This window comes from Gastrolobium bilobum, unplaced genomic scaffold (genome assembly GCF_033153095.1).
Source record: "Gastrolobium bilobum isolate Gb01-03AN ecotype WA unplaced genomic scaffold, APGP_CSIRO_Gbil_v1 utg17211, whole genome shotgun sequence".
Classification (NCBI taxonomy): Eukaryota; Viridiplantae; Streptophyta; class Magnoliopsida; order Fabales; family Fabaceae; genus Gastrolobium; species Gastrolobium bilobum.
Window position 1 is genome coordinate 149,626 of NW_026896296.1, and position 25,703 is coordinate 175,328.

Below are 25,703 nucleotides of genomic sequence, written 5' to 3' on the forward strand. Positions count from 1 at the left end.
AAGAGGAAAAGTTGAGACATATACCCAAGGCTTCAAAATTGTGAAAAGGAAGAGTCTTCAATGTCTACAACCCACTTTCCACTGCTGCCATGACAAGTGCAAGAAAATGGCTTGTCAAAGGATGGTTCTTTCTTCTCAAAGATGGCTCCTTAGGTCTCCAAGGGTAGTATAAAGGCCTCCAACACACTCAACAAAGAAGAACACTTCTCTAACCTCATAAGGCAGCAGGTGTAGTATTCTAAGAACAATTCTTTTCCTTGGAAGATGGTAGCTTTCAAGTATTTAGTGTTGTCAAGAAGGAAGGAGGTGATGAAAGGTAGTGTCTTGGTGATGTCATGGAGAGAAAATGATGAGAGCTAGGTGGTAGAGCATATGGCAGCCATAGTGTTCAAGAGATCAATGTGGAAAATGTGCAAAAACTTAGGGTTTTGTTTCCCATTTAACTATATATATATGTGTGTACCCATTTAATCCATCGGTATTAGTTCTAATAGTTTCGCTCTTCATTTAACTCTGGAATTTCATATTCTTGACCTAGACATTTTTCTAGGAATTATCATATTTTTACATTAATTTTTCAAGACACTTTTTCGATACGCACTTTCTACTACGAAATAGCTTGTATTAGTTCTGTCATTACTGCTTATTATTTTCATCTCAACTTTGATATTCATAACCTATATATTTTTTTAGGAATATTAATATTTTTTCATCATTTTTCGAGTTACTTCACGGGATATCCATTTATACCGTGAAATACCCGTGTTTGCACTTTCCTTCTGAAAAGTGACGTAATATTAATTATCATGGTCTTTCTATATTTATCCAAAGTCAATTATGGAATTATTTCATAAACTCAATAATTAAATTATTTAAATTCCTAATTTAGCGATGCGGGTTCTTACACCATTCATAGTAGAATATCTCATTGTAATTGTACACATTCATAAAGGATACAAGGTTGATTCAATATTGTGTAAACGAGAAAGAGTAGAAATTTACAATTATCCACAACAAGAACGCATAAAATAAACGCATTTAAAAACTCCAAAATCCATATAAGTCTCTAATGATACACCTATCACTTTGCAGAACCCAAAATCAAATTCAAAAATATTGAATTCACATAACCCAATTCAAAGGTAATGAGACCTTCCGCGTGTTAGAATAGTTTCTTCACTCCCTTATCCTGTGAAAAACCAATTTATTATACCCTTTTAACATGTTTAAAAGAATGAGGACTTAAACTAATAATCAAAAGTTGCTTACTCAAACTGAAGCAATATTGACAAACTGAAGCAATCTATCATTTAACATATGCTCAACCTAAAAACAAGAAAGGAATTCATGTTAAGTAGACATTGTCGCCAAGTACTGATGGGCAAACGTAAAAAGTAGAAAAATTAGGACGATTAATTCCAAATAGCTAACTGCTAATTAAAGGGTCTAGCACACTCTTCACCTATATAATGAAAGAATAAATTATCGGCAAAAACATTGGAAATAGATTTAAAACTTAGTTGTGAACATGATATCATCCCATTACCTTCAAGGAAATTGCTGTTAGTAGAACAGCATGGGCTTAGAAAGCAACATCATTTGCTGCTACATGTATCATCTGAAATACATATATATATATAAAAAAGTTAGATCTCCACAAACATTAAACTAAAATATTTTGAAATGCAGAATGGACTTCAGCTAATAAATCTATGCAGATATATTAGATAGTGATTAAATGAGGTAAAAAAGGGAGTGAATTTGTATAAATCAATGAATATTATTAAGTTTGACCACTTAATAATATTTTATTAAGGTAAAACCCATAACTCCACCTACTTGTTACTTGACCACTTATTCCTTAACATGCACCCATCTGGTACTTGACCATTTATTACCTTTAGTCACTGGAAAATCACCTGAAAATTATAAAAACAAACCAAAAACAAACAATTTTCTTAATTTATCTCCAAATGTGAGAGCTCGCTGACACATTTAGCTCAAGGTAGATTTAAGCACGTTGCAATTCAAATATAACTAAAATATAATAAGATATACGAACTTAAATACAAGCCCAACTCCATTGATAGTGAAGACTAAAAGATTGTTTGGTCTATTATTTCATTCAAATAACTCAAACGAAGAAATTAATCTTTTGAATAACTCCATTAAATTATAGGAACTCAAATGCAATTCACTCAAATGTAGCTAGATATCCAGGGGGAACTAAAAACTTCTGTTATGTAAGGAATTAATGAGGCAACACATATTGCGCATTTAGTTCAAGCGCTGCCACAGATGTTGGGGTATCTATTAGTCGGTAGTTGGAAATTTTGTTAACAAAAATTATAGAGCAACTTAAAAAAAATTTGCACCTGTAGAAAATTAAGATTTCTTCAAGGGCTTCCATCTGCTCATTGCACCGAACTTATAACAGGAGGAAATGGGGTTGCCAAAAAATCTAACATGTAAAAAAGTAAGATATTGATAATATCTGAACACAACCCAGGTTCGCACCATAGTTCACTACTTATGTTGTTTTTTCCATATACCTTCTCTGTTTTACTTAAGACCGCGTCACTCAACTTGTGATTCGCTTCAAAATAAAAGAAGCTAATAAATTTCATTGATAAAACTAAACCACCAATAAAAACTGAAGGAAAAAGGAATTGATTTTCTCATTCATTGCATCACAATTAAAAAACTATTTAACCTGAAACAAATATATGATTGATGAAAATTATTACTTGGTACTGTATGTTGTTTAAATTTCTAAAAATCCTCGGAAACCAAATATTTATATTTGATACTTAATATATAGTTGATTCAACTCCGCATAAAATAGCCAGACAAATAAACTTCAAATTGGTGTCATTCCTCCTAATTGTGCTTTGCCTCTTTTATCTCTAATATAAATTTCCCTTAACATCAAATATAATGAGGAACAAATTAAACGGACATAAATGTAACAAGCAATAACATCGACATAAGAATGTGTGACCTCATCTCCAGAGGAGAAGATTCCTTTATGATCAGATAGACTATCTTCCTTAATCCCATGGAGATGATTACTCACAACAAAGAAAACTTATGTGGCTTCAATCTAGCAAAAATAAAATTACCCCAAATTTTTTTAATAGAGACTCAAAATATAAGTCCAAAAAGTTAATCCACAAATAAGTATGGTGATAAATATTTATCCAAACCTTTGTAAATGTCTCTCACTGATTCATTGTGCGTAGGAGTTTTGTAATAACCTAGAAATAGACAACACAACATACACGAAATTAAAATTCAACTATAGAATAATTTATACTTAAATTTATAATAAAAACCTATGAAATACAGATTAGGTGTTATTTGTCAAGTATTGATCAATGATTTGCCTGAAATAGAGAGAAATTGGGTGAGAAAATATAGAGAGAGAAAGTAGAAAAAGAATGAAAGAGAATCGGAGAATGAGAAAAAGAAGATGAAGAACAGAAAATGAGCGCGAGAAAGAAAAACTTTTGTTGGAGTGTTGTAACTACATCAAATGCACACATATATTTTCATCCACGCTTGGTATAGGCCTTCATTGGAGTTTGGGCGCGGTTGATATTATGCTAGGGCCCATTTAAGGCCTTCTAATTTAGCAAAATAAAATGATAAATTGTGGAGATTTAAAACCTGCTAAAAGTTAGATTATTTAGTGGAGATTTTTTTTACCTATATTAAAAAAGGGTGATGTTTATCTCATTTTACATGAGATAAACATCTCTCCTACACACACAAAAAGGGGTTGGGTCCCACCACTTTTTTCTCTCTCTCCTCTTACATGTGGGTCCCACTTATACTTTTATTTCTACAACATGAGGTAATTTTTTTTCTACAACATAAGAAAAATATATCCCATTAAAAAACTTCCGTTAATTATCTTTTTTTTTTTAGTGATCCTCCTCTTCTACTAGGGTAACTGTCGTTGCCTGCATCCCCAAGCATTTCTTCTTTCTTCCATTTCCACTTCTGTTACTTTCCAACAAGAACCTCTCAGCTTTGCATCCTGTTATTATTGTTGAACCATTGTCAACGGCAACTACAAGCCATGTAATTTGAGTCCCTTGATTCTCTCCTTTTGGACCACCATAACCACATGAACAACAATAATGATTCCCAGATGAATTTCTTGGCACATAATCAACTTCCACAGCGTTATGCTTCTTTCTTTCAACCTTTATTTCATCCATAAACCCAAGAATATGGTTCTACGATTGATAAGGTTTTTCCAGCTCAATATAATAATTTGAGGTATTTGATTTCATTGGACATTTGTCTTGATATAAGAAAGATCATGTTGAAGCTCGAAATCCTTGATTCTTGGTGGCCTTTGTTGTGCTTTGTAAAATCTCCCCTTTGTTGTGCTTTGTAAAATCTCCCCATAAACCATAAGCATTATAAAACTCAATTGTTCGGCAACCTTGCATGCGAAGAAAAATATGGCAACCTTGTACAGTTTTTTTTTTCCCCTCTCTAAGTGATAGAATGCGAAATTATGATTGAAATTATAACTGTTAGATTCCAAACTTAATTCAGAAAGTAAATATTAATAATTATATTAATTGTTATACATGTGTACGTACGTATTTCATCATAGTTTCAATAATTTTTTTTTAGAAGAAGTAAGGTGCCGTTTGGTTGAGGAGAAATTTTTTGAATACTAGGAAAATGTAATTGATAGGGAAATGGTTGGAAAGTGAGATAAAATGAGATAGGTAGGAAAATGTAAAAAAAAGTTGTTTGGTGAGAAAAAACTTTACTGGAAAAATTAGGTAACTTTTATGAAATCTATGTTTGGTTGAAGGTAAAATATAGATGGGAAAACAAGTTGGTATCACGAAAATAACACTGATTTTAACTTTTTTTTACGGTATGTTTGGTATTACAAAATCTCAAACATATGAAAATCTATGTTTGAGATTTAGTCTTTTTGAAGCCTTTTTTTGCTCATTGTAATTTTAATTTTCAAGGTATTGTTCATATTTTAACAGTGCACTGCAGAAACAAGAGCATCCAATTCCAGAGTTAAATGAGCCAAAACAATACAATTGAATCCAAAGACTTCAAAGTTAGAATGCTCCAATGTCGGAGTCTGCCACCCAAGAAGTCGTGCTACAAATCTCATGTGTCTATTTCTGTTGCAAAAAGGATAAGAAAAGAGCAAGAACTGAGGATGCTTTGACAAGAGAGGTAACTGTTGCTACAAGTTTTCTTTTTGAGAGGGTATAATGGTCTCTAACAATTTCTCTACATAGTCATTTAGCTGGTTTTCACATAAAAACCACCTTCAACAAATCTTTCTCAACAGTGACAAAACCTATCATTCCACCAGCAAATGGAAAAAGCAATGCAAATAGGATAGCTGGGTATTTAGATTGAATCTATTCAACTAAACAAGTCATTTCTGGATTCCTTCCTTCATTTGCATAGGAAACTTTGAAAACCTTCTCAACCAAACACCACCTAAATTCAAAGTTGGTAACAGTTGAAACTGCTTTATTAATCTCTTTCACACAAATTTTTAACAGTTTTTAGTTGATTCAAGTGCTGTTAAATAAATCACGGAAAGTATAGAATTATAAAAATAAAATGATCAAGTTTAATTTATTTATTTTCATAGCTTTTTCGTTACATATATTATACGCCTTTATTAATCTTATGCAATAAGAGAGAGCTCTCTCATGTTATAGATACAATCATGTGTGGGATCCACCCACTTATAAAAAAAGAAAAATAAAATAAAAAAGTAACATAAAAATCGATGTATATATAAGAAATAAAAACACTCTCATACAACATAAGAATATATTTTCCCTATATTATAAGGTATAGTTTAAGGGGTTTGATTTTCTCATGTTGAATGAGAATTGAATTCTCATGTTGTGACTCAACTAGTGGTAGGCCCCATATTTATTAAAAAAGAAAAAGAAAAAAATTATGCACGCAAATCAAAGGGTCACAACATGAGAATGCAACATGAGAAAATGTTTTTCCATAGTCTAATGCTTGCTAAATCCAAATCTAGGGAGTGTCCAAAAGCCTGCAAATGGATATTTGAGGGCTGGAGGAGCCGTAAGCTTTTAAGTAACATGTGAAAAATCAGGTTTCAGGTGTTATTATGCAGTATAATTAGTTAATTAGGGCATGTTTGATATTTAGTATAGGATAAGGTTTTATAGTATAAGACTTGATAGTATTGTATAAAATAATATATTGTATAAGATAATATTATCTAGTATTTAGTAATGCATTGTATAATACTATATATAAAAAAATAAATATTTTTAATAAAAATATCTTTTAATAAAGAATTTATATAATTATTTACCAAAAAAATTATATAATTCTTCAAAAAATATCATATTATATTAATTATTATAAAAATTTATTAGTCAGTGTGTCCAAAATATAAATTAATTTTTATAAAAATAAAAATATTCAATAATTTAAAAATTAATAGTAAAAAATTAATTTTTATTTTAATAGATTAATATTAAAATAATATAATAATTTTTTAGAATTACATTGGTCAATAATGTTAATATATCAATTTTTTATCAGACCTTATCTCTCACTCTTAGGCCGGATTAAGTTATACATCGTTTTGATGTATTAAGAAATTATGTTGTATAAACTTATACTATATGATGATCACACCAAATAACGGAAAGATTATAATATATAGTATAAGCTTATACTATCATGCCGTGAGAATCGTCCAAATTTTGTAGGCACTGTCATTTCAAAATGTAAAAGAAATAAGAAATGTAAATAATAACTGCACTGGTAAATACCGTCATGTTCGGTGACAGGCTGACAGCTACTTTTTACTCAATGTTTATCGGGAAAGAGTGCAGGTGTGCAGGATGCCTCGACTGCTGAGCCACGTGATAGATTCAGATTCGGTAACTTTGGATGACCTCCACAGCTTTAAGCTTCCTGGTTATTATCATGGACAACCTCTTTTATCTTTTAAAGTTATTCGGGAACTTTTTTTTTTTATCCTTTTTCTATTTTTGAAAAATTGTGTTTTCTTTTCAATCTCTTATTTCTTTAAAAATTTTCTCCCTGGGAAGCGTTTGGTTGGGGAGAAATTTTATGAATAATAAGAAAATGTTATGCATAGGAAAATAGTTAGAGGATTATGTTTAATAAGAAAATGTAAAAAAAGTTGTTTGGTTGGAAAAAATTTGGGTGAGCAAATTAAGTAACTTTTATAAAGTTCATATTTGGCTATAAGTAACATATAGATAGGTAAATGCAGTGGGTATTATAAAAATACCCCTGACTTTAAATATTTTTGAATTCATTTTGAAGACACGCGTAGAACTGGGGTCATGCCTGGTGGCCCTTCATTCAAAGCTAGAGGCAGCATGAAAGCTACTGCAATAGTCTTGACACCAGTCCATCCCTTGCGCAGGCCTTGGACAGTCCCAAAGTGCACATTTTGGACCTAAGAAAGCAGAAGGAAGAGGGCAGATGCTTGGTAGATAGCTAGATATATGAGGAATAGCATCCTCCTCAGAATAACTTGTACCATTAAAACTAGTATAAAAGCTGTGATTGAAGTCCTGATGCAAATCAAACTGATGATATCCTAAAGCAGCCCCATCTGGGTTGTTAGGCGCCACAACAACTATGCAACAAATAGATCTAACCAGGTAGATATTTTCAGTTTCGTGCACAAGTGGAGGGTACGCTGGTCATATGCCTCTTGCCGATTCTGAAGATTTACATAGATAACGTAATATACCACATATCAAATGGGAAAGTATAGCCGGGTTTTTGGATCAAAAGCATATGCAAACTGTAAAGATGGGGTAATGATTTAGGTGGACTTTTCTTCAGAAAGTTCCAACCAAACATGGCCACCGACTAATCCCATCTTTCAAATGCCTATGCATCTTCAAGGAATCCTCCAACCAAACACCCCCTAAATATTTTTAGAATGCGATTATATCTACGGGACCACAAAAACAAACCTTCCTTATCTATCCACGTAAAGTAGAAACCTCATATCCAATGGCCTTTATTCATGGTTATTACCATTTTCATCAACCTACAAAAATTCAAGTTGGGGTCGCAACGTACTCTAGTACACCACCCCGGCATTCAAGTACATAATATTCATAAAAGCTTAGTGGATGAATAATATTCGAATATTTAACATGTGCATTTCAGTTATACAAAAAAAAAACATGTGCATTTCAATACTCGAGTACATAATGTTCATAAATGATTAGTCGACGAACAATATTCGAGAATTTAACCCATATAATCGAGTATTCATTGTTTTATGAAAAATACTCGAGTATATTGGTTTCTGCTTAAGTAAATAATTCGGTTTACGGTCAAATAAGAACACATGGATAAAATATTTGTATACGAGAACAAATGAATAATATTACATTTTAGAATAAAGTACCGCTTTGGTCATCGACAAATATATATCACGAGGCTCATTTTAACATATTAAAACAAATTGATTTGTAATTCTTTTGAAATTCAAAATAGACCTAGTCAGTCGAAATCATGATTCTTCTGAAATTCAAAGAAGACCAACATTAGCCCTTAAAAAAGACTAACCTGATTTTAGCCCTTAAGAGGGATCACGAGTCAATTTTTTTCCCAGGAGATCAAATTGAGCCCGTAATATTTGTTGAGGATCCAAAATATACTTTGTTTTAAATTTTATTAAGAACAAAAAGGGTTAGTCGGCCTTGATATTTGGGCTCTTTGACCACACATGGGTTTTATCCCTTTAATTTTCCTATTTGATATTTAATTTTCGGTATTTATCGATGAAGGCTTTTAGTGCCTCGGAGAAGTCCTTGCGGCACTGAGTGCTGCGACCCCTCATTTGGGACACTCACATAACATTTTTTTAACGTGAGTACCACGACCGTAGGTCTTCCCGTTATCGTAAAACTTCGGAAGGTCATAACTTTTAACTCGGGTACCCAAATCAGAATTTTTTTTATTTCATATAATTTTTCGAGATTTACACAATTACACCTCATTTAGCATATTTTATCTCTCATAAATATAGTTCGAATTTATAAAAATGGTATCACAATCACAAGAAAAAGACTACGATAACATGCTAGTCATGCTTAATGTCTCTGAAGCTATCGTCTATCCCTGCTCTATTCCTTTTTTCCCTACTGCTAAGGTTCTCCATTTTTTCTACCACTTTTTCTTAGTTTTCTTTTTTCACAAAAATAAAGAAAGGATATACGATAACATGCTGGCTATGTTTGATGCCTCTAAAGCTATTGTCTATCCATGCTCTCTTCCTTCTTTCCCTACTACTAGAGTTCTCCATTTTTTTCTTCGTTTTCTTTTCTTCACAAAAACAAATTTTGAAATTAACTATTGTCTTGCACAGGTGCTACTGCAATTCTAACAGACAAAAATTCAATTAATTAAAATCTTTACAAAACTAATTTATAAATCGAGTGAGCTAAACAAATCAAGGGTTTCTAGCTCTTCCTGCCAAAATTTGGCAAACATCATATGTTATTATACTAACATATGCTTCTGGATTTAAAAAAATTTGTGATTGTGGTACCATTGTTATAAATTCAAATTATGTTTATGAGAGATAAAATATGTCAAATAAGGTATCATTGCATAGATCTCGAAAAGTTATGTTAAATAAAAAATAATAATCTGAATTGGATGGTCTTTCAAAGTTTTACGGTAACAGAACTGTCTATGGTAACAGGATTGTGCCACTTGGCACAATCGTGTGAGTGCCCCAAGGGGGTCACGACACTCACCTTAAAAAAAAAAGGTTATGTGAGTGCCCCAAGGGAGGGACTCAATGTCATTGGGGGCTCCCGCGATACTAAACGATACCCTCTAATAAATACCGAAAATCAAATACCAAATCAGGAAATTAAAAGGGTAAAAACCCCACTTTGATCAAAGAGCCTTGATATTTGCTACTGATATATAAGGCTTGAAATAGAAAAATTCTTGTTACAGTGTTGATTTTGATGTGTTATATCCAAAATTTTCCTCCAATATCTGGTTAGTGTCAATAATTCTTTCCAAGAGAATAAAAAAAATAAAAAAAATACCAGGAACAACATTAAATATTAAATGTTCCCAACAGATGAATGAAGAACATGACCTTGTTCTCATCATGAACTATATAAAAGCTTGATTTGGGTTTTGATATGCCTCCAGCATATGTATAAATCTAAGCTAAAAAGAGAAAGAATCTTCATCAATCCTGGATAAAAAGGGCTAGAATAACTGATAATTTGATAAATCTCAATCAGAGATCACGCAACTGATTTCCTTTTGATTTTGTAGGAAAACAGGACAAAAAGAAGCCCAAGTGGAAGTTTCCAAGCTGAAGCCCCACGCTACTAGCGTGGAACTCACGCTAGTAGCGCCAGAATTAAATTTCATCCCGAGACATCCACGCTCACAGCGTGAAACTCATGCTAGTTGCCCCAGACTTTCTTGCAACCCACGCTCACACGTGAGAACCACGCTAGTTGCGTGAACTTCCAGAACTGTGAACAAAACTCCCACGGCCAAGCACCTGTATCAAGAACAATACTCCCACGCTATTAGCGTGGGATTCACGCTAGTAGCGCGGGAGGCACGTGGTGATTTTTCAAGCTTATATCAAACTATATCAAAGGGAGATTGGACCAAGAGATATGATAAAGATTTGATCAAGATTTCTACACAAGGTCACAAACTCTATAAATAGAGACTCTGACCTCAGAGACAAACACTATTTGGCTGGAGATGATTTTTGGAGGCTCACGCTGGAGATCAGGATTCCGACGAAGTTGAAGACCGAAGATCATTGATCCTTCTTCTTCTTCTCCTTCTTTTTCTTTATTGCTTTATGAATTCTTTTTATTATTTTAATTTGCTTAAGCTAGATATGTCTGGCTAGTTTTTTTTTTGTAGTTGGGATCACGGACCCGATGTGAATCCTTTATATTTTCTGTATTGATATTTTATAAGTTAATTAGTTAGTTTGTTTTATTCTGCCTGGTTTAATTTTTCATATCTGTTTAGAACTGATCACTCTAAATTATAGGGCTTTGAGGGTTAGGACTCACAATAGACATATTGGGGTTTTAGTCTGGACAAGAGTAGAATAACAATTTGTGTATGATCTAGACATAGGCTTACATAAATTGCAGACTCATAATTCATTTGCTTAATGCTTAATTCAAAAGGGATTATTAAGACATTAGGGTTCAACTATTTTAAAGGGAAATAATGAATTGGTTGAGCAAACGAATTAATTAATTATAAAATACAATATAGGAATATAAGGGAGGATCGGAGGTGAAGTGCATCCTGACTACATCCTTTTTATAAATTTTTCATCAATATTTTCTCGCGTTCTTGATTTTTTCTTGCATGCGTTCAAAATTAATTGTCATTATTTTTGTGTTTTAAATTTAATTGTTTTAAAATTTTGTTTTGAACTAATTCCTTTCACAACTCAAACCAATTTTATTTTACAACTTAAGGGGAATAGTTAAACTAGTACTTGGTGCATTAATCCTCGTGGGAACGATACTCTACTTATCACTTTATTATTTGAAACAAACGGTATACTTGCCAATTTCGCAAAAAGTTTTTGGCGCCGTTGCCGGGGATTAATTACGCCAATATTAAATTTAACTTTCGATCTTTAAGATTAGAATTTTTATTTTTATTTTGTTACTAATTTGATTTCTCTCTTTTATGCGAAGTAAAGCTAACAGCAAACCTTTACAGTTTGATCCAGAAATCGAGAAGACTGCAAAGAAGAACCGAAAGCTAACCAAGCTAAGGAAGATAGAGGAATCCTCGAGTTTAGAGCCAAAAGCCGAACCCGAGATGGCAGCTAATAATCTACAGCCACAGGAAGAGGAATTGATGGAGTCAATCTTGGCTCCACAGTTCACAAGGCCAAACTCTAGCTTCGTCAGACCACCAATCAACGCTAACAATTTTGATATCCAGCCAGCACTGATATCCTTGGTGGAGAAAAATACATTTGGTGGGGAAGATTATGAAGACCCCCATGATTTCATGGACAGATTTTTGAGAATCTGTAACACTACCAAGCATAACAGGGTGTCCGATGATGCAATTAGACTCCGACTGTTCTCTTTTGCTGTAACAGGGAAAGCTCTCAGATGGTTGGATATACAAGCCCCCAACAGCATCAGAACGTGGGATGAGCTGACAGCCAAATTCTTTGCAGGGCACTTCTCCGGGGAGAAATACAACAAGTTGGTGAATGAAATCACCAACTTCACTCAACAACCAGGAGAAACTCTATGTGAAGCTTGGACCAGATTCCAAGAACTGATCAGAAGGTGCCCCGCTTATGATCTGCCAGACGGGAAGAAGGTCAGAATCTTCTATAATGGAATGACACCAGACTCTAGAATGGTTGTCAATGGTGCAGCCGGTGGGACCATAGCAAGGAAGACAGCAACTCAAACTTTAGAGCTGATCGACTTCATGGCAAGGGCTGAGAACGCATCAATGACAATTCAACTAGTTCAACCAAGAAGAGGAATCCTGCAGTTGGGACACAATGATTCATCACTTGCAGAACAAAAGGTCCTATCTCAAAAGATAGCTCGTCTGAATGCAAAGTTGGACAAGTTGCAACTCTCTACAGCTCAAGTTGACTCATTTAACTGTGAGTATTGCAAGGGAGAGCATGAAACCAACGAATGTCCAACACTTGTAGGAGCTGATTCCTTCCAAGTTAATGGAGTCTGGTATGATCCAAGACCACAACAGAATTTCCAGAGAAACCAGAACAATGCACGAGGAAACAACTTCCAAAGGAGAATTCAAGGGGGAGGTTTGGATTACAAATCCAACAATTTTTTATAAACTCCTCCTATTCCACTTAAGGAGCCATCCGAATTGGAGAAACTGGTGGAGACCATGGCTTCAACCACCAATGCTTTCATTCAAGAGACAAGATCAAATTTTAAGACTTAAGAAGCATCGATCAAGAATCAAGAGGCTTCAATCCGATATCTTAAGACTCAGATTGGACAGTTGGCCAAGCAATTGAATGAAAGAGCTCCGAGAACATTCCCCAGTGACACTATGATCAAACCAAGGGAGCACTGCAATGCCATCATTACTAAAAGCGAAGATCTAGAAAAAGTGGAAGCTTCTACAAGGAAGAATGAGCACACTCAAGAAGACAAGGAAGAAGCAAATGAGCAACCTCCTGCAGTTCAAAAGAAGCAATAGGATTTCTTACGATTTGAGAAACCTCCATATCCTATAGGGAACAAGCAACATGAGCAAAGGAAGCAAATGTCTAAATGTTTAAATATTTTTAAGAAATTGCAAATTAACATTCCTTTTGCAGAAGCTCTGTAGAAAATGCCTTCGTATGCAAAGTTTCTGAAGGAATCATTGTCTAAAAAGCGGAAGCTCACAGAGGACGAACCGGTCACGCTAACAGAGGAGTGCACTGCAATCCTACAGAAAAACATGCCTCTAAAAGTGAAGGATCCAGGGAGCTTCAGTATTCCATGCACCATCGGCAAGACGACTATAGAGAAAGTCTTATGCGATCTTGGTGCCAGCATAAATGTGATGCCCCTCACCCTGATGAAGAAGCTAGGAATTGATGAAGTCAAGCCAACAAGGATGAATGTTCAACTGGCCGACCGCTCAACAAGTATGGTTGGTAAGTAACCTAAACACTACATTGAAAATGTTTATTATGTCAAGGGATTAAGGCCTAATGTTAAGTTGAAAATCATTTATTTCACATGATCATAACATTGGAAGTATATCAACTTAATCATGTGTGTTTGCTGATGTGCTGAATTTTGACATTGTTGAGCTAATTTCTTCATAAATTGAGCTAGAAAAATCATTTTTTGATAAAACCAGTTGCTATTGAAAGCTAAGACGATGACGTTTAATTCTGGATATTTTCATAATTTTTTCATAACCCCTTTGTTCCCAGAAATTTCGTGAAAGTGAGTGCTGAGTTCTAAATTCTGTTTTGAACTAGTTAACTTTAAACAGACATAACTTGAGTTATACAAATTATTTTTACATAAAACCAGTGGCATTGAAAAGCTAACTTAATAAGATTTAAGTCTGGAAAATTTCATAATTTTTGGATGTGTATAATATTCTTAGTTGATCTATCAACGTGACTGGAGTGTTGGTTACTCTATTTTTAGATAGCATACTTTAACTGGTTATATCGTGAGTTGTAGAAATCCAATTTTAGTGATCTATACTTTGTTGGAAAGCTTGAGATGTGTACTATAATATATATATAAAAAAATTGAGTGAGAAATTTTTTCCTCCCCCAAATGATTGGCTAGTTTTGATGATAGATAAAGCACTCTTGATATTTGTTGATCTATTTTCTTCTTCACTACCATATTCAATTATATTTGCCTCATCATTCACTTCACATGATTTCTTGTTACATGCATTCTGAAGTGTATGCTTTAACTTTGTGGTTGTTTGCCATGTTTGTGAGGATATATATATATAATGTTTATATATATATGTGTGTGTGTGATTTTCTTTGTGAGGAAGCAATCTAGAACTTGTATGAGTGAAGCTCAAGGCTCACTAGTTGGGATGTTTCGTGAGTAAATGAAAATGATATAGGCCTTCGTTGCGGATCTAGCAAGTGCACTAGTCGTACAAGTAATAAAATGATGAGTAAAGATCGTTCCCACGAGGAATTGTGTTCAAACACCAATATACCATAGAAAACTAATTTGAATCAAATAAGAGTTTGTAAAAATCATGAATAATTTGTCACCAGAAAATTGATTTTGAGTAAATTGACACAAGTAAATATGGATTAGGAATTAATAAAAACAACAAGTAGTCAGAAAACAACTTTCCTCCATGATAAACCATATAAGAATTGATCATATGATGAATTCCTTTCCATGTGGTGTTAATCAACCTTTTACTTATCATCAAGATGTAATCCCTTACTACCCTGATAGAAACATTAATCAGAAACCCCAATCCCTTGGTGATTTCTTTCTTAATACATGCATGAAATACTAAGGTTTTAAGATTACATCAGAACTCTAGCATCAATCCCTTGAGTACTAGAATTCTGATGTTGAGATTATCAAATACAGAAGTCATATAAACATCCCTGTTCTATACTACTTCATTGATAGAAATAATTAACTTAGAAAATCTCAAATCAGCACATGAAAAATACTTCATCATATTAATCAAATCAACATAATATTATCATGGAGTTCCATTGCATTCAGACTACAAAGACTCTACTCAGACATGACTAAGGAATAAATAAGAGAAGAAGAAGCAAACTTCATTTCCATGTTGAAAGTCTTCAATCTCCAAACTATTACAAGGAAATCCTAATACAAAAACTAAAAGAATTTAGAGAGAAGTCAGACTAAGTTTAAGAGAGAGAGAGAGAGTTCAGATCCCCCAAGATTCTCCTCTAAGTGTCAAGGCTTTGCCTTATATAGTGTTACAATTAAAAACAGAAAACTGATGTGGGCGCTAAAACGTCCATAAGTGGCCGTTTTAGCGTCCATGCTTTACGTATGCTCAACTGCTTTTAACTGATTTCAACGCTAAAACGTTAAGGAATGACCGTTTTAGCGTCCAAACTTGGTGAATGCTCAACTAACTTTAACTGACTCCAACGCTAAAACGTTTGATTTGGACGTTTTAGCGGTGAAGACCAGAATCTTTTTCCACTTTAGGGCGCTAAAACGCATATTGCAGGCCGTTTTAGCGTCCAAGACCAGCAATTTTCAATCTTCTTAGTGTAGCAGCGCGCTAAAACGCTCTGTGTGGACGTTTTAGCGCTCATCACCAGCAAGTTTTGGCCTCTTTCTGTAACAGGGCGCTAAAACGCTCAGTTTGGACGTTTTAGCGCTCAACACTTAGGCAATTTTTCTCCTCTTGAGCTCCAGAATCTTCTTCCTTCTCCAGTTGTCTTTCAGGCTTGCTTTTCCTACAAGAATCATACAAATTTCCAATAAAGCTCTTGAACTTGTAATTGAGAACATCTTAGGACATTAACCTTGTTTTTCATCATTTAATCACACAATTTGATCCTAATTCCTGCTAAAAACCATGATGAACTAAGGGTTCATCACAATTCCCAGATTTGAATATTGTTGTCCTCAGCAATAACTTTAAAGACAGAGAAAGACTTGAGATTCTTACACATGAAATTTATGAGGTTGGATTAAAATATGACAGATCAACTTTCCAAGATACAATCTAATAACCCAGCAATCTATCTTTTACTATGACTTGCTTAACCTCATTACAATGACTTTCAACAGATCAGTAAGATGAAATGCAGAGACCTTCAACACAAAACACCCCCTCACTTGGAACTTCTCAAAAATTATGAGAATAAACTCTCTTGCACTCTAGTGTCTAAGGGTGTACTCATCACTCAATCTCCACTGCACTCAAACTACTATAAGCTTGCCCATCTTCTCACTTTCCATAGTTACAGTGATTCATAAGCAGAACAAAAGAGGCTTTGGTGGTATGACTTGACTAAGAATAGGATTCTGTATAGAAGAAGGAAAAATGGCTTGGCATGTAGTTGGCTAAAGGTAGGATTTGATGTTGCAGAAGGTTAGATAAATGGATCAGATTCAGATAAGAGGAGGATCACTATTGAATTTATCTATGTACTCCTTAATCCTTCTCATTCTCTTCTTCCTTTTCTTCCAACTTTCAACACTTTGTGTTGTTTTGATTTCCCTTTTTCCTCATTTCCTTTTTCTTTTCCTTTTCCAAACCAAGCACTTTGTGCCTTTACTTCCTCATTTCCCTCTTTTTTTTTTTATTGCATTCTTCTTTTTCTCCAAATTTCCAACACTTAACACTTAATATTTTTGTTCATTGCAGAAACACCTTTCCTACAGAGCCTTCCTCCTTACCCCTTATCTGAACACATAATCTGAAAATTTAGGATCTGGAATAAGTGCAGGGCTCTTAATTTTATCACAAAAATTCTGGCTTAAGGCTTCCATGCAATAAGAAAATTTGGTTCAAAAGAAAAATGCCTCAATGAGCTCTACTTTACAAACCATGAACTATTTCAAGTTAGAAACAGGGCAAGTTCTAGAGTTACTCATACAGTGAAGTGCTCTCTGAACAAAAAAATTTATGTATAGGCTCAATGTCTCACAGTTCAGAGTGCATGCTTGAATTCCTCTATATACATCAACCTGATCTCTCTACTCCTCACATAATATGAGTCATGCAAACATATCATTTAGCACATATGCAGGGATTTCAAATTGCATCAACAAATGTTTAATCCATCATGTAAAACTTTGATCATCCTATCCTCATAAAATTCACATCATCTCAACTCTAAATCCAACCTTTGTACATATAAAACACTTCCTAAACTACCTAAACTATATTCACAAGAATTTTAAAAGAAAGGATTGAGATGTTTCCCTGTTTGTGGCTCATCAACTGTGTGTCATCATCAACTGTGTGATTCCACCATAATCATGTCATTCATTCACACCCCATTCCCAGATTTAAACGTTGCTGTCCCCAGCAACTAATTTAAATCTAAAAAGCAGTTGACAACTTCTGAAACACATACACATATCAACAAATAGCACCAGTACTATTTTAAAGTGCATCATTCAAACAGAGAATCTCAATGTACTAACAAATATACAAAATGAAAATAATACCACAATCAACTAAAAATATCCAAAATAAAACCATAAAACAGAAAATGTATAAAAACAAAATAAGAAGTCTAATCAGTAGACTCGTCATCATCACTAAACACCAAATATGAGCCTGGATCAGCAGTAGGCAAGGGGTTGTACTCAGGATCAACACCCCTGTCCTCATCCATAGCACCAGTATCAGCAGCAGCAGTGGTCTCTGTGGTAGTAGCATCAACACCAGGCTGTCTCTCTGGAGTGGGTGCAGCATGAGAAGATGTAGCACCATCAGTAGGCGCAGCTCCATCCACATGATCAGCATAGTGAGTCCAGGCCATTGCCTCAAAGGCTTCTTCCTCATCAGAATGAGGGTATACAGCAGGCTGATAATCAATAACATCCAAGCTCTGAGCCTCACATATAGATTTCAACATCGTCACCATGTATATCTGAAATGAGTGCTGGCTGGACTGCATAAACCGGAGACGCCTGCGCAAATGTCTCATTCGGAAGTCAGTGTTCACCATCCATTGCTCCCCTGTCCTTAGCCTTTCTTCAATTTCATCATCACTTTGAGTTGTAGATTTCCTACCAGGAGTCAATCCTGTGACCTCCCCTCCTCCTATCTTCAATTGCTTTGTAATCATGGCGGCATCAATTGTAGGGTGCAATTTAGTTGGTGCCCCATTATCAGTAACATCTACACCAGCTTTCTGACAAAGCAACTGAATCAAGGAACAGTGACCCAAAGCAGCAGAGTCACTGTCAAAGTGAGCCATATCATAAATGTTGTCCTGAAGGAGAATAGGAAGTTCCACCTTCTCCCTTGTCATGATAGTGTGAATCAGGACAGCTCTCTTCAGGATAACCTCTGCCTGGTTGGAAGAGGGCATGACATTTGAGATTACAAAGTGAAACCAGACTCTAGCCTCACCATTTAATGAGAAGGAGAAGACATTGTGCCTACACAACAAGAGAAAATCAGTCCAAATGTCAAACAATTACATATCATGATTCCAGATTTAGAACTCTTGTAGTGGGGAATTTTGATCAAAACATGTATGAATTACAACCCCACAATGCCATAATGTAGACCCTCAATTTTGTATGAAACAGGGCCTGGGCGCTAAAACGGTCGCACTGAGCGTTTTAGCGTCCTGGCCTTAAACGTGTGTAAAAACTGGACGGGCGCTAAAACGGTCACACTGAGCGTTTTAGCGCTAGACCTTAATGTGTGTAAAAATGGACGGGCGCTAAAACGGTCACACTGAGCGTTTTAGCGCCAGACCAATTTTTGGGTCAGGCATTTCCACGAACACCTTGTGTGTGTGTATGCTGGGTTGTTGTTTGAAAACAACTGAGAACCAACACTCACTGGATTTGTTGTCTCATTCCCAAAATACCAGTCAAAAGCAAAAGTTCAGGAGAATAATACCAATAAAACTAAATCAACATGCAATCCTACGAATGATATAGGCATCAACATGTGAATGCCCTAGAAAATGCCCAAAAATTGCATGCTTCAGATATGATAAGTGATGGAGGGAATTGAGATGAGTTACATACCTTGATGTTGATGAGAAGATATGGAAGAAGCTACGAAGATGGATGATACACAATGGGAGATAAGGGATGCGTTATGGAAAACAGAGGCAGAGTATAAGAATGGAAGAGGAAAAGAGAAGAGGAACTCTGTTATATCGAATTAGTGACAGGGCGCTAAAACGTTGGCTTACCAGCGTTTTAGCGTCCTTGTCCAGAGAAAAATACACACTTTGTGCAGCACAGCGCTAAAACGGTAAGACTTAGCGTTTTAGCGCTGTTGGCCAGAGTGCATGGATTGGTGTTGTCAGTGAACGCTAAAACGCTCATAATGAACGTCTTAGCGCGCACAACCAGAGAGTTTCATAATGATGGAACTCTGGGGACGCTAAAACGGTCATGGTTGACGTTTTAGCGCCCAGCACATAGCAAAAAATTTCTCTTTGATTTTTCAAAAAAATTTCCCTTTTCTTCTTCCTCTTATGGATATGGTATGAACATGGAATTACATACCTAGTACAGTGGGTTGCCTCCCACTCAGCGCTTGTTTAACGTCACGAGCCTGACGGTTATGATCTATTTTACCTCTAATAGAGCAACTGTCAGTAGTTGCCTATCCACAGCACTTCCAACATATAACTTCAATCGTTGACCATTGACTGTAAAACTTCTGTCCGAATCCAAAGAACTGATTTCTACAGCCCCATATGGTTTCATATCCTTTACCACAAACGGTCCAGACCATCTAGACTTTAACTTCCCTGGGAACAGCTTCAACCTGGAATTGAACAGAAGTACTTGATCCCCCACCTTGAAGTCTCTAGGTGTGATCTTCCTATCATGCCATAGCTTTGTCTTCTCCTTATACAAACTGGCACTTTCATAAGCAGACAAACGAAACTCATCCAATTCATCCAGTTGTAATAATCTTTTCTGTCCCGCTGCTTTGGAATCAAAATTCAGATATCTCACAGCCCACAAAGCCTTGTGCTCCAATCCAACTGGCAAATGGCATGCTTTTCCAAACAGCAACTGAAATGGAGACATCCCAATAGGAGTTTTGAAAGCGGTCCTGTATGCCCATAAGGTGTCATCAAGTTTCTTGGACCACTGGGTCCTAGCATTCCCAACAGTCTTCTCCAATATTCTCTTCAATTCCCTGTTGGAAATCTCAACCTGACCACAAGTCTGTGGGTGATATGGAGTGCTTATTTTGTGCCTCACTCCATACTTAGCCAAAGCATACTCCACCATCCTATTATCAAAATGAGTGCCCCCATCACTAATGATAGCTCTAGGGACTCCAAATCTTGAAAATATATTCTTTCTCAGAAAAGCAATCACCACCCTGGAATCATTGGTTGGTGTAGCTATAGCCTCAACCCATTTGGAAACATAATCAACTGCCACCAATATATACTTGTTAGAGTAGGAAGAAGGGAAAGGTCCCATAAAATCCATACCCCAAACATCAAAGATCTCCACTTCCTGGATATTGTTCAACGGCATTTCATGTCGCCTAGAAATATTCCCAGTTCTCTGACAGTTGTCACATGCCTCCACAAACTTCTTTGCATCCTTGTACAAAGTGGGCCAGTAGAAGCCACTCATCAAAACTTTTGCTGCAGTTCTCTCACCTGCAAAATGTCCACCATATGCAGAACCATGACAATGCCACAACACATCCTTCTGTTCTTCCTCTGGAATACACCGTCGGATCACACTATCTGAACATCTATAGAAAAGATATGGCTCATCCCAAATATACCTCTTAACATCATGCAGAAATTTCTTCCTCTGTTGCCATGTTAAATCCTTAGGCATCAATCCAGCAGCTTTATTGTTGGCAAAATCAGCAAACCATGGTGGTGTACTGATAGATAAGACTTTATCCCCAACCATCTCTGTTACAACACATATTGCCAAAACATGTTCATCAGGAAACTCTTCTCTGATCACTACTTTCGGCCCTTCTTGAAGCTCTTTTTCTGTAATCCTGGATAAGTGATCAGCCACCAAATTTTCAACTCCCTTTTTGTCCTTGATTTCTACCTCAAACTCTTGCAACAGTAACAACCAGCGGAGCAACCTGGGTTTAGCATCCTGCTTGCTCAACAAATACTTTAAAGTTGCATGGTCAGTGTAAACAATAACTTTTGATCCTAACAGATATGGCCTGAATTTGTCAAATGCATACACAATAGCCAGTAATTCTTTTTCTGTAATAGCATAATTCTTTTGTGCATCATTTAAGATCTTACTGGCATAGTAAATGACATGCAACAATTTATTCACTCTTTGGCCCAATACCACTCCTACGGCATAGTCACTGGCATCACACATTAATTCAAATGGTAATGAAAAAATCAAGTGCCATCATGATAGGTGCAGTGGTCAACTTTTCTTTTAAAACATGAAATGCATGCAAACATTCATCATCAAACAGGAATTCTTGATCCTTAACTAATAACTTGCATAAGGGCTTAGCAATTTTTGAAAAATCTTTTATGAACCGCCTATAAAATCCTGCATGACCAAGAAAACTCCTCACACCCTTAACATTTACAGGTGGAGGAAGTTTCTCTATCACAGAAATTTTTGCCCTGTCCACCTCAATTCCATTCCTAGACACCTTGTGTCCAAGAACTATACCTTCTGTCACCATAAAATGGCACTTCTCCCAGTTCAAAACCAAATTACAGTCTTGACATCTTTTCAACACAGAATCTAAATTCCCTAGACATACATCAAAATCAGAACCAAATACAGAAAAATCATCCATAAAAATTTCAATGCATTCTTCTATCATATCGGAAAAAATGGAAAGCATGCACCTTTGAAATGTGGCAGGAGCATTGCATAAACTGAAAGGCATCCTCCGGTATGCGAATATTCCATATGGACATGTAAAAGCAGTCTTCTCCTGATCCTCTGGTGCCACAGCTATCTGATTGTACCCTGAATAACCGTCCAAGAAGCAATAGAAAGCATGTCCTGCCAACCTCTCTAGCATCTGATCCAAGAAAGGAAGTGGAAAATGATCCTTCCTGGTTGCCTTATTCAGCCTCCGGTAATCAATGCACATTCTCCAGCCAGTGATTGTCCTTGTGGGAATCAACTAATTGTTCTCATTTTTCACCACAGTCATCCCCCCTTTCTTGGGCACGGTCTGCACAGGACTCACGCAAGCACTGTCTGAAATTGGGTAAATCATCCCAGCATCAAGCAACTTCACCACCTCCTTCCTCACTACTTCCTTCATAGTGGGGTTGAGTCCCCTCTATGGTTGCCTTACTGGTTTGACCTCTTCTTCCATCAAAATTTTGTGAGTGCAAAAGGAAGGATTAATACCCTTGAGATCTGAAAACTGCCATCCAATAGCCATTTTATTCTTCTTGAGTACCTTAATCAACTTCCCTTCTTCCTCATCAGACAACATTGCATTAATGATTGCTGGATATGTTTGATCATCCCCAAGGAACACATACTTCAAATGTGAAGGTAATTCCTTAAGTTCTACCTTAGGTGCTCCTTTTGGAATGTCATCAATCTTCTTCTCAAGCTCTTCCACTTCTGGCTCTTCTTGGTAATCCTCTGTACCTATCTCTTCTTCTGATCTTTGTTCCTCAACTGGGAATTCTTGTTTTTTATTCACTTCTTCCACAACCTCCTGTATCACATCCAATCTAAAACAATCCTCCACATCAACAGGATGCTTGATGGTTTCGAATACATCAATTGTTACTGTTTCCTCATCCACCCTTAGCAACAACTTTCCTTGTTCAACATCTATCAAAGATCTTGCAGTTTCTAAAAAGGGTCTTCCTAACAATAAAGGACTTTATGTATCCTCTTCCTCCATGTCAAGAATCACAAAATCCACTGGAAAAATAAACTTGTCTACCTTGACCAAGACATCTTCAACCACACCTTCAGGCCTCTTGATAGATCTATCTGCAAGATGCAGAATAAGATTGGTCTCCTTTAAAGTGTTAATTCCCAAAGCTCTACATACTGTCAACGGCATCAAGTTTATACTGGCTCCCAAATCACACAATGCCTTTCCCACCTCCACATCTCCTATAGCAATAGAGATACTGAAACTTCCTGGATCTTTCATTTTTGTAGGAAGCTTCTTCTGGATTAGGGCACTACATTCTGCTGTTAGGGCCACTGTCTCACCATCAGTTAATTTCCTCTTCTTAGTAAGAAGATCCTTCATGAATTTTGCATAGTGAGGCATATTTTCCAGTGCTTCAGAAAATGGTATGTTAATTTGTAAATTTTTGAAGATATCCAGAAATCTTGCATAGTGCTGCTTCTGAATCTCTTTCTTCAACCTCTGAGGGTAAGGAACTTTAGCATAGGGAGATAAACTAACTGGCTGTTCTTTCTTGTCAGCCATCTTCTTCTTTTCCCACTTCATCATCTTTTGTGGGGAAGCATTTTTACCAACTTCTACCTCTCCTTCATTCTTATTGTCCTTCCCTTCCTCTTCTTTGTCAACTCCAACTATAACATCTCTAACAACTACTTCCTTCTCACTTTTCTCATTTCTCATTTTCTCTCCTTCATCATCAGAGACTACATCTTCAACCACAACCTCTTCTTCATTCTTTTTATTTTCCACCTTCTTTTTCCCTGGTTGAAGTACCAACCCACTTCTTGTCATAATTGCTTTACAGTGCTCCTTAGGATTCACCAGTGTATCACTTGGAAATTTCCCTTGTGGTCTCTCTGATATCTGTCTTGATAATTGACCAATCTGGGTCTCCAAATTTCTGATTGATGCTTCCTGATTTCTGAAAGAAGTTCTGGTCTCCTGCATGAATGCAGTTGTCTCTTCCCTGAATGAAGTAGAACCCTGAATATAATCCTGAGTTGTCTTAGATAACTGAGCAAACGCTTTCTCCCATGCAGCAGGATCACTTGACTGCTCCTTCATATGTGGTGGTGGAGGATGTAATGGTGGATTCAATTGGTGGTTGGAACTATAGCTGAATCCTGGGTGTTGATTCTTGTTTTTCCATGGTGGCATATAAACATTCTTTCCCTGATTGTTGTAGTTCCTTTGATTATTCTGATCATACCACACTCCATTCACCTCTGCTTGTTCTGATGATCCCCCATAATCACACTCCTCTGTCACATGGCCCTTACCACAGATAGCACATACACTCTTTGTTTCCACAGAAGCTACCTTTTGTGAAGATAGTTGCTTAATAAGGGTATCTAATTGTTGCTGCTGTTGTCTCTGTGTCTGCATCAGTTGATCATTCCTTGCCAACAAAGCATCATACCCATCCAACCTGATAATTCCTGTCCTTCTGTCAGCCACTGGAGCATTATCAAATTCTTGAGATGCTAATGACTCAAAGATATCTAAAGCTTCTTGAGGGGTCTTGGTAGTCAATGATCCACCAGCAGTGGCATGCACCAAGGTTCTAGTGTTATTGGTCATTCCTTGCAGGAAGATTGCTGCTTGTTGCCATGCCTCAATTCCATGCTGTGGACATTTCCTCAACAAAGTCTTGAATCTCTCCCAAGCCTCATAAATAGATTCTGACTCTTTCTGCTTAAAGCTTGTAATTTCATCCTTCAACTTGGCCCTCTTGGATGCTGAGAAAAACCTTTGCAAGAACTTGGTTTGCAAATCATCCCAAGTTGTTATACTTCCTTGTGGCAATGATTGCAGCCATCTCCTTGCATCATCCGTCAGTGAATGAGTGAATAATCTCAACAGAATTGCATCTCTTGTGACACCGTTTATCTTCACAGTATCACTTAACAATAGGAAGTTCTATATGTTTAAGTAAGGGTCCTCCGCACTGGTTCCAGCAAACTGATCCTTCTGCACCAAATGTATCAAAGCAGGCTTCAATTCAAAGTTGTTGGGCTCCACTGTTGGGCGCACAACACTCCCAATTGGAGGAACCACTGCAGGAGTCATGTACTCCCAGTGTCCTCTGTGGTGGTGGTGGTCTGTGATTCTCTGCCATTATATCTTCCTGATTAACCGTACTTGATTCACCAATTTCTTGCAACTGTCTCCTTTGCCTGGCTGCCCTTTTGTGCTTCCTCAATGTCCTTTCTAATTCTGGATCATACAACAACAAATTTGGATCAAGTGTACCTCGCATGTACCAGAATCAAAATTGACCAGAATTTTAACATAAACTAAAATACTGAAAATAAAAGGATTCAATCTCAGAATTCTATAGTATCAGTTAGTGTTGAAAAACAAATTCCCCGGCAACGGCGCCAAAAACTTGTTGGACGTTTAGCAAATGCACTAGTCGTACAAGTAATAAAATGATGAGTAAAGATCGTTCCCACGAGGAATTGTGTTCAAACACCAATATACCATAGAAAACTAATTTGAATCAAATAAGAGTTTGTAAAAATCATGAATAATTTGTCACC

At 36.1% G+C, this 25,703-nt stretch overlaps 1 long non-coding RNA gene, 1 other non-coding gene and 1 pseudogene across 4 annotated transcripts; 1 reads left to right on the forward strand and 2 right to left on the reverse strand.

Annotated features, from left to right (window-relative positions):
- The window catches only part of LOC133298714 (uncharacterized), a 112,723-nt pseudogene extending 90,199 nt beyond the window's left edge, over nucleotides 1-22,524 (reverse strand).
- Nucleotides 962-3,569, reverse strand: LOC133298717 (uncharacterized). Of its 3 annotated transcripts, XR_009749846.1 has the most exons (6): nucleotides 3,207-3,569; nucleotides 2,376-3,103; nucleotides 1,840-1,919; nucleotides 1,547-1,618; nucleotides 1,270-1,326; nucleotides 962-1,189 (listed from the first exon to the last, which is right to left on the reverse strand). It is a non-coding gene; the product is annotated as an uncharacterized LOC133298717 (long non-coding RNA). The 3 variants fall into 3 exon arrangements; XR_009749844.1 differs by lacking the exon at nucleotides 2,376-3,103; XR_009749845.1 differs by having other exon boundaries at nucleotides 1,840-3,103.
- A 2,254-nt stretch (nucleotides 22,525-24,778) lies between the features above and the next one.
- Nucleotides 24,779-24,885, forward strand: LOC133298719 (small nucleolar RNA R71). Its single transcript, XR_009749848.1, has one exon. It is a non-coding gene; the product is annotated as a small nucleolar RNA R71 (small nucleolar RNA).
- Nucleotides 24,886-25,703: the final 818 nt, after the last annotated feature.